The 8280-nt window shown below is 42.1% G+C and overlaps 1 long non-coding RNA gene across 1 annotated transcript; it reads right to left on the bottom strand.

The window, feature by feature from the left end:
- Positions 1 to 1936: 1936 nt before the first annotated feature.
- Positions 1937 to 6128, bottom strand: LOC148777378 (uncharacterized). The gene is made up of 3 exons (XR_016037773.1): positions 5810 to 6128; positions 3573 to 3710; positions 1937 to 2274 (listed from the first exon to the last, which is right to left on the bottom strand). It is a non-coding gene; the product is annotated as an uncharacterized LOC148777378 (long non-coding RNA).
- Between the last annotated feature and the right edge of the window lie 2152 nt (positions 6129 to 8280).

The raw sequence follows: 8280 nt of genomic DNA, 5'->3' as shown, positions 1-8280 counted from the left end.
TCCTGTTATATACTCTTGTGGCATCCTCTGCTTCTGATTCATTGTTTGTTGTGTAGTTGCTAAGTCATGTCTGACCCTTTTCCAAACCCATGAAGTGTAGCCAGCTAGGCTCCTCTCTCCATGAGATTTCCCAGGGAAGAATACTGGAGTGGGTTGCCATTCCCTTCTCCAGGAGATCTTCCCAACCCAGGGATTGAACCTGCATCTCCTGCATCGGCAGGCAGATTCTATACCACGGAGCCAAAAATTAAGTGAAAATTTAATTTTTTGGTTTATTAGTCTTCCACACTAGATTTTGCTGGGAAGAGGGCAACACCCTTCCCTCTGGCTTGTTTTCGCCTGGAGATACTTCTATGAAGTAATCCTGGTGCCTATTTCTATTTCCATTCTCAAGTTTCGAGAGATGAGTGGAAGAACTGGGTGGATATGACCTAGTCCTTTGTGAATTTTTCTACTGCTTGTTTGCTGGCAGAAATATCATCCTGGGTAAGAGGCATATCCTTGAAAGAAAGTGGGTCTGTACTTGTCCTGCAGGGCCAGTGACCATGAGGCAGAAGGTATAGTAGGATTTATTAATAATATTGCTGATATTTTGATTTTTGTTTCTTCAGTGCTGTGTTTAATTTCTCCTAAAGTACCAAACTCACAAGGAGAAGGAAAAAGAAGTGAAAAACTCCATTAGGTTATAAGCTTGTCTTCTTCATCCAATGTAACCCCAGCACTCAGCCCCGTTCCTGCAAACAGGGAATGTTCTATAAATATTAATCAAATGTATGAATTATTTAACCTCACTGCACCAGTTTCCTCAAATGTAACATGATGATAAAACCTACCAATCTGGCCACATTATATGGGTATTCAACACAGTATATTAAAGCAATTAGTACTGTACCTGGCATGTGGTTAAAGGGATAAATATACTGTAGCTATTATTATCTGCACCAACTGAGAATAATTCATATTTAGAACTACTCACTTCAACCTGGTGTCAGGATAATAACCACAATGTTATCTGTGTCAACCTGATCTGCTCTGGTGTCTTTCTTTAAAAATAATATAGTTTTTTAAATGAATACTATATAGACCAGAAAGATAACCTACAATATGGAATGAAATATCAAAGATCTAGTCAATGTACACGTACAGACTCAAAGGAAATTACTAAAAAGATATATGTTCAGTTGTAGTCTGATTCTGTCATTATCAGTCCTCCCATACTCAGAAGGAGAGCATTTTCTAAAGCATAGTTAGGGTAATATATCTTCTGGACCTGGTTTAAATACATTTCCTGTGTTCCTCTGTTCAGCCGTCACTCTTTCAGCCTGCAGTTTCTCAGACCCTGCTCCTGCACACAGCACACAGACTTTTTGCTTTGCTTATGTATTTCAGCAACAATTGTATTCATATAATGGAATATAGATTATATTCTGAATATAGATTATAAAACAGGAAGAGATGCATTATCCCTGTGGGCTAGTGGTATGAGGGAGAAAGACATTTCATATCTGCTGAAAGTCTCATTCTAATAAATGGGAAGTGTCTCCAATTTCTTACATGACATGCAAGTGTAATTTTACCTGATCCCTGATCAAAAGGAAGTTGGCTTCCAGTTAGGGTAAAAACGATGTGAAGACTTTCACTCTGGGTTTAACACAAGAAAGGAAGGGGAAAAGATCAGACAATGGTGAAGACCATAGTTTTCTATGGAACTAGTGAAGAACGGGAAATGCAAGGAAACCTTGATGAATGGTTGTGCAGAGAAAACTCACTCCCTCATCAGTGGGTAGAGAGTTGAGGGTATTTCTATCCTGGGGGTTGGATGGCTGGTCCAGTGGAGATGAGAATGAGTCAGGAGTTGCATATGCTCCTGATTCCTCTAATGAGGAAGACAACAAATAAATTACAATAATACAATACAATCATGTTCATGGTAAAGCTTTATTCACAGAGTCATGGAACACAAAGGAAAGCCATAAGTGAAACAAAATATTTTATCAAGTCCTCTGCCGGAAGCTTTCAGAGGCATTTTTAAAGAGGAGCAGTTGCTTATGCATGACAGAAATTCACCAGACTCTTCAAGGCTGAGTAGAATCATTTCCTATATGTCCTGTATTCCTCACTGCATTGAGAATAGTGCAGGCAAGTCTGGCTGCCTCCTCCATACTTAATGCTTGATTGTCTTAATAAAATACACTCATCCACTTTCACATAGCAAGGCCTGGAACATCAATGAGTACTGAGCATCCTTCTTTTTGGCTAATGAACCATTTTATTCTACGGAAAAAAAAAAAAAAAGTAGGTGTGTCATTATATCACAGGTGTCATGACAGTTCCAGTCAATGAAATAGCAGTAACGGGAAGGACATTGATATTCATACCATGCTCTTAAAAATGCCTGATCTCTGCATTATGGAAATGCCCTGAAATGTTCTTAAGCCCTATGCTGTGAATTCTCAATAACAACGTAAGGAGCTCACAGAGGCCAGGGGCCATAATCATTTGCGATATTTGGGGCAAAAGTGTCTAATCTCTATGTGTCCTTTTCTGTTTATATCTTCCTACAATAACTATGTTGAAAAATGTTGGTGGTAATTCCATGTAAGAGACATCACACAGTACTATACAGGAGGTCTCAATAAATACTTCATGATAATGGTAAGCGATCATTTTCAAACAAGCATCCTATTAATCTAATAGAGAGTAGTGCTATATTTTCACATAGAATGTCTATTATGAATGCTACGATGGGTTTGGGAGAACCCAAAATCAGATAAAGCATATGTTTTTGCTACTATTCCACAGTAGAAAAAAACATGTGCATGCTAACTTGCTTCAGAAACAAGCAACATATAACCTAACCCTTTCCTTTCGAAACAGAGGGGGAATAGAGAAAAGGAAACCACAATGAAGGAGGAAGATAAACTATTGATTATCTCTGTGTCAGATATTACTGACACAAGTTATTTTATTTAGTCGTTTCAATAATCCTGTGTTGTGAGGAAATTGCTCAGGAGAAGGCAATGGCAAGCCACTCCAGTACTCTTGCCTAGAATATCCCATGGATGGAGGAGCCTGGTGGGCTGCAGTCCGTGGGGTCGCTAAGGGTCGGACAAGACTGAGCGACTTCACTTTCACACATTGGAGAAGGAAATGGCAACCCACTCCAGTGTTCTTGCCTGGAGAATCCCAAGGACGGGGGACCCTGGTGGGCTTCTGTCTATGGGGTCACACAGAGTCGGACACGACTGAAGTGACTTAGCAGCAGCAGCAGCAGCTCAGTTGTGTACAACTCTTTGCGACCCCAAGGATTATAACCCACCAGGCTCCTCTATCCAAGGGATTCTTCAGGTAAGAAAAATGGAGCAGGTTTCCATTTCTTCCTCCAGGGAATCTTCCTGACCCAGGGATGGAACCTGAGTCTCCTGTGGCTCCTACATTGGCAGGCGAATTCTTTGCCACTGAGCCACCTATGAAACCCGGGGAAATTCTAAGAGTGTGGAAATGGAGACTCACAGAAGAAATTGGTCAAAGTGACAAAGCAGGTATAGGGCAGAGCTTAGATGACAAGTTACCTTGCACAGGGCTGGTATCTACTGCATTCTGACAAGAATGCACTGAAAAGACACGCCTCTGTGTAGACCATTTGTCACAGTTTCCTCAGTTTCCTCCTCTTGCATCCTTCTTTCCTTCTGGTCTCTGACCGTCATCTGCTTTCATTGTTCAGGCATCCCAGTATAAAAGAAGGTGCAATCAGAGAGGCCCAAGTTAGGTAGCTTGACACCTGCCCAGGCTCTGCTTCTAGGCAGGAGTAGGATGTGTGCGAATAAGCCACACCCTCTCTCTAGGTCTCTGTTTTCTCAACAGCAAAATGTGTCAATGGTTTTGTTTCCAAGATTTCTACCCCTTCTAACACTCAGTGATTAGAAAACACCAGGTTTGTGGCAGCTCCTAGGAGAGTAAATTACTTTAACAATGAGGCCATTTAGATTATCAAGGAGGTGGCCGGCTCTTGCAGAGCTAATGGTTTGCTTGATGGCCCAAGTACTTTGCTTGATGGCCCAGCTATAAGCCCGGAGTTGATTGCTTCCAGGACTGACTGCTGCAGAGATGCTGCAGTGAGAACGGGGAACACAGAAACGCCTGAGTCATACTTGTCAGGGCTCAGGCCTCAGAAGCTCAGAGAGGACAAAACAACCTCCAGACTGACAGCACAGAGACGCCAACTCCTTCTGTGGTTCTGATCTCAAAATAAACCAGATCCTGTTTCTCCTATTCATAGAAAGTCAGGGAGCAGGGTGTGTGTGTGTGTGTGTGTGTGTGTGTGTGTGTTTGTGTGTGTATGCAGGGGAAAAAATACCCAAATTAACAGCCTACATGAGAAACTTCAACACTTATGGAATCACAGGATTCTAGATTGAAAGTAATTTTCTATTAACTCTTCCACATAAAGATGGGAAGGCTGAGGGAGTGCAAAGTCCTGTAGACTAGATAGAAGGCAGGTTGATGTCTTTTTTGCAAAACACTAGTAGACAACATTTACTAACTGGCTATGCTTTACCCAGTCCCCAGTGTAACCCATCCCTGCCACCCACCCCCTCAACCACTAAAGAAAAGTAACTTGTAATGAGAGGGTAGGAGTGGGAAAAGAAAAAGATGATAACCAATACTTTGGAGACAATTTTTTTTTTTTGGTTAGAAACTAAAGTTTTAAGAATTCTCTGTGAAGCAATATTGAACCTTTACGATCAATGAAAAGAGAAACAGAACATGAATAGCCACACTGTAGTTCCTGCAGAGCCCAAGAAACAAGAAAAATCTTTGACCTCTTCTCTAAATTCTCTTTCAATCAATTTGCAAACCAAAGAGGATGACAGAACTGTTAGGCATTTTTCAGTTCTAAGTACTATTATATCCCTCCCTTGTTTAGAAACAAGGGACTATTTATTAGTTGTATCAAGAAGGCCTGCCTTTAACTGTAATTGCTCTCTCAGAGTCAGAGAAGGCAATGGCAACCCACTCCAGTACTCTTGCCTGGAAAATCCCATGGACAGAGGAGCCTGGTAGGCTGCAGTCCATGGGATCACTAAGAATCGGACACGACTAAGAGACTTCACTTTCACTGATTAGAGAAGGAAATGGCAACCCACTCCAGTGTTCTTGCCTGGAGAATCCCAGGGATGGGGGAGCCTGGTGGGCTGCCGTCTATGGGGTCACACAGAGTCAGACACGACTGAAGTGATTTCGCAGCAGCAGCAGCTGTCTCTGAGTATGGGCTGATTATTAAGGCAGAATTCTGCTCTCCTCAGAAAGAGATTACGCTCTTCGTCTGAAATTTTCACCCCAATTCTGGTAAATACATGTTTGCTTTTAAGATTCTTTCAAAGAGAGATCAGTCATGATTCAAGGACCCTTGTTCCCATCATCCAGCACTGAAGTAAATGCACAGTCGTTGCCCAAAGAAAAAATCTGTCCAAGAGATTCTGTCTACAAGAATACTGAAGTGAGTTGCCATTTCTTTCTCCAGGGGATCTTCCTGACCCAGGTATCAAACCCAGGTCTCCTGCATTGGCAGGTGGATTATTTACCACTGAGCCAGCAGGGAACCCCTCTGTTGCACACTGCAGCCTGAGGAATATTAAGTGGAAATCAACTGCAAGAAACAGTCATGGGTTATCAGGTAATTAGTCTCCTTATATCTGCAGCATGACGTATCTTTTCATTTTCGTGTTGCCTATGAAGAGTCTTTTAATTAGAAAAGATCTTCCATAACAGCTTGAAAGAGAACCAAAAAGTTGACTATTTTTCTTACTGAAGAAGTATTTATCCAATCTTCCCCATCACATCTCCAGTTCGTGGTCCTGGGAGTGAGAATAGCAAAGTCAGCCTCTGATCTAGTGACCTTGGTGTCCATCTGGTGTCCAGCATTCCATTCTGATCAAGTTCTTGTTGGTACCATCCCCATAGTTGTTCCTGGGGTTTAACACACCCTGGGGCATTGTTTTATTGTTCATATCTTGGTTACTGTTTCTGTAGGTGGAAATGGAAAGAACAGGGAGAGAAACAACCTAGGACCTAGCTGCTGCAGCCGAAACACACCGAAGACACACACACACAGGCACGGTCTGCTGTGGTGCCTCCTCCATCTCAGATAAAGGAAGTGAGCATAGCATCCATCTGCCAGCACTCACCCCCTTGTGACTTGTTTCTTCTGTTCATAGTGACTCAGTCTCTTCTGGAATGGGGCGCGGACAGAGAGGGTAGGAAGGAAGGGGCATGGTTTGTCTTGTGGGGCATAGGAATGAGACAGTCTTCTCTCTCTTTGTTCTTGGCCACAGCCAAGTGAAATGCAAAGGGGGATGTGACTTCCTGAATTTGTACCTGCCTTTTGCAGGGACTTTGAATGCCCTCTCTCTCCCTACCTGCTCATCACTTATGATTTTTCCCCCACCCTCAGTTTCTGGAACAAGTCTGAACCTAAACTAAAGCACAGGCTGTTTAAACATCTCCCATGTTTGAGACTCTGCATCTGGTGTGTCCTAATCTTGAACTCCTCTGGAGGGAAATGACTTCTACTATCATTTCTGTCCTTTTCCTGTATGGATGCCTGCTGGGCACCACATGCCTTTCATGAGTACTACCTTATTCTTTCTGGTCCCCTTTCCAATCCAATAGTGAGTGTCTGGTATACTGAACGTGCACGCTAAGTTGCTTCGGTCGTGTCTGGCTCTTTGCAACCCTATGGATTTAGCCCCCCAGGGTTCTCTGTCCATGGAATTCTCCAGGCAAGAATACTGGAGTGGGTTTCCATGCCCTCCTCCAGGAGACTTCCTGACTCAGGGATGGAACCCGGGTCTCCTGGATTGCAGGCAGATTCTTTACCATCCGAGCCACCAGGGAAGTCCATTTATTTCCTAGTAACTAATTATAACAGATCCATAACTCAGCAATTAAGAGTAACATATATTCCTTTCCCAAGGGAGAATGAATCAAATATCCCATGCAGGATCCTTTTGTTAACTACCCAAGAAGCAGAGAGCTCCTTTCATCCATTGCCTTAAACTATCGCAGGGTCTGCAATACAGCCCGAGGTAGTAAATAGCTTCCATGTTGCACCTGATACATTTTGAGTGCCGTTTTTTAAAATAATTTTTAAAATGACAGAAAAACTGAAATAAACTCAAAAGCAGGAGGAACAGACTGTACTGTCCTTGCTTGTCATCAAATTATTTCTTTTGTCCTGGCATCAAGCAATAGATGGCAATAAAGAAACCCCAGGAGTGCAATATTCTTGAAATGGTATCTGGGTGGAAGATTAAACTCCTACACCATTCACGATCTCTCTGCTTTCTCCTCAACCAAGAGGCTCTTACTCTTCTCTATACTGTTTCAGAGTGAAATACGTTTCTACAATGTTAGGACGAATTTTTTAGTAGCTCAGAGCTCTTTCCTGTCTAAAGATTCTTTCTCTCAAAAAGAGGCAAAGGAGAGAGGGAAAAAAATAAATCCTACCCTGAAAGTGAAAACAGATTTTATTTATTTATTTATCAAGAAAACTTGATATCTGCGCAAAGCCCAGGCTGCCTGTTGTTGGTGTCTAAGTGAGAACAAAAAGAACTTCCCAATGAAACTCCTAGTGGAGCAAAACCCTCGTAGCATCAAAATGACTCTCTCTGAAGTGATGAGTCATTGTAATATGGGCGTCACGACTTATGCCTGAGTATAACACCAGAAAATCCTCCAGCCTCATTTTCCTGACAAAAATCAATTCTAATTAATCAACTCACAGCTTAAAGTAACTAAACTATCTAGTAAAGATATTTGCAAAATGGTTTCTCTCTGCTTTGATCTAAATTTAAAGAAAAAGAAAGCTTTCAGGTTTTAGATGATAATATTCTTGAAAGCAGGCAAGGAGGTGCAGCATCCCAAAATACTCCTAGAAATAGGAGAAAATTGGAATTAGAGTGGAAGATGGGATTGCTGTGGGTAGGGGAAGGGAGGACAAGAATATTAAATAAGCTTCTTCAAAGGTCTAGGGGTTCCTGACCAGTGCAGTCCTCTAGGGGTTGCCCTGAGGAGAAAGAAAGATGAAAATCTTCTTGAAAGTGTAGGTCAAGTATTATTCATGTAAACACACCAGAAAATTACCATAGCTGACATTTTCCAAATCAAGAGACATGGTTTCCTATTAGAGACCCCAGGTGTTCTGATTCCAGAATTAATGAGCACAGCTGGTTTTCAAAGAGGCAGCCACTTCAATAACCCATGTGCTGCTGCTGCTGC

This window comes from Moschus berezovskii, chromosome 7 (genome assembly GCF_049115385.1).
Source record: "Moschus berezovskii isolate FMDL1 chromosome 7, NW_MosBer_1.0, whole genome shotgun sequence".
NCBI lineage: Eukaryota > Metazoa > Chordata > Mammalia > Artiodactyla > Moschidae > Moschus > Moschus berezovskii.
Note: the sequence above shows the minus strand (reverse complement) of the source record. Positions and strands in the feature narration are given on the sequence as shown.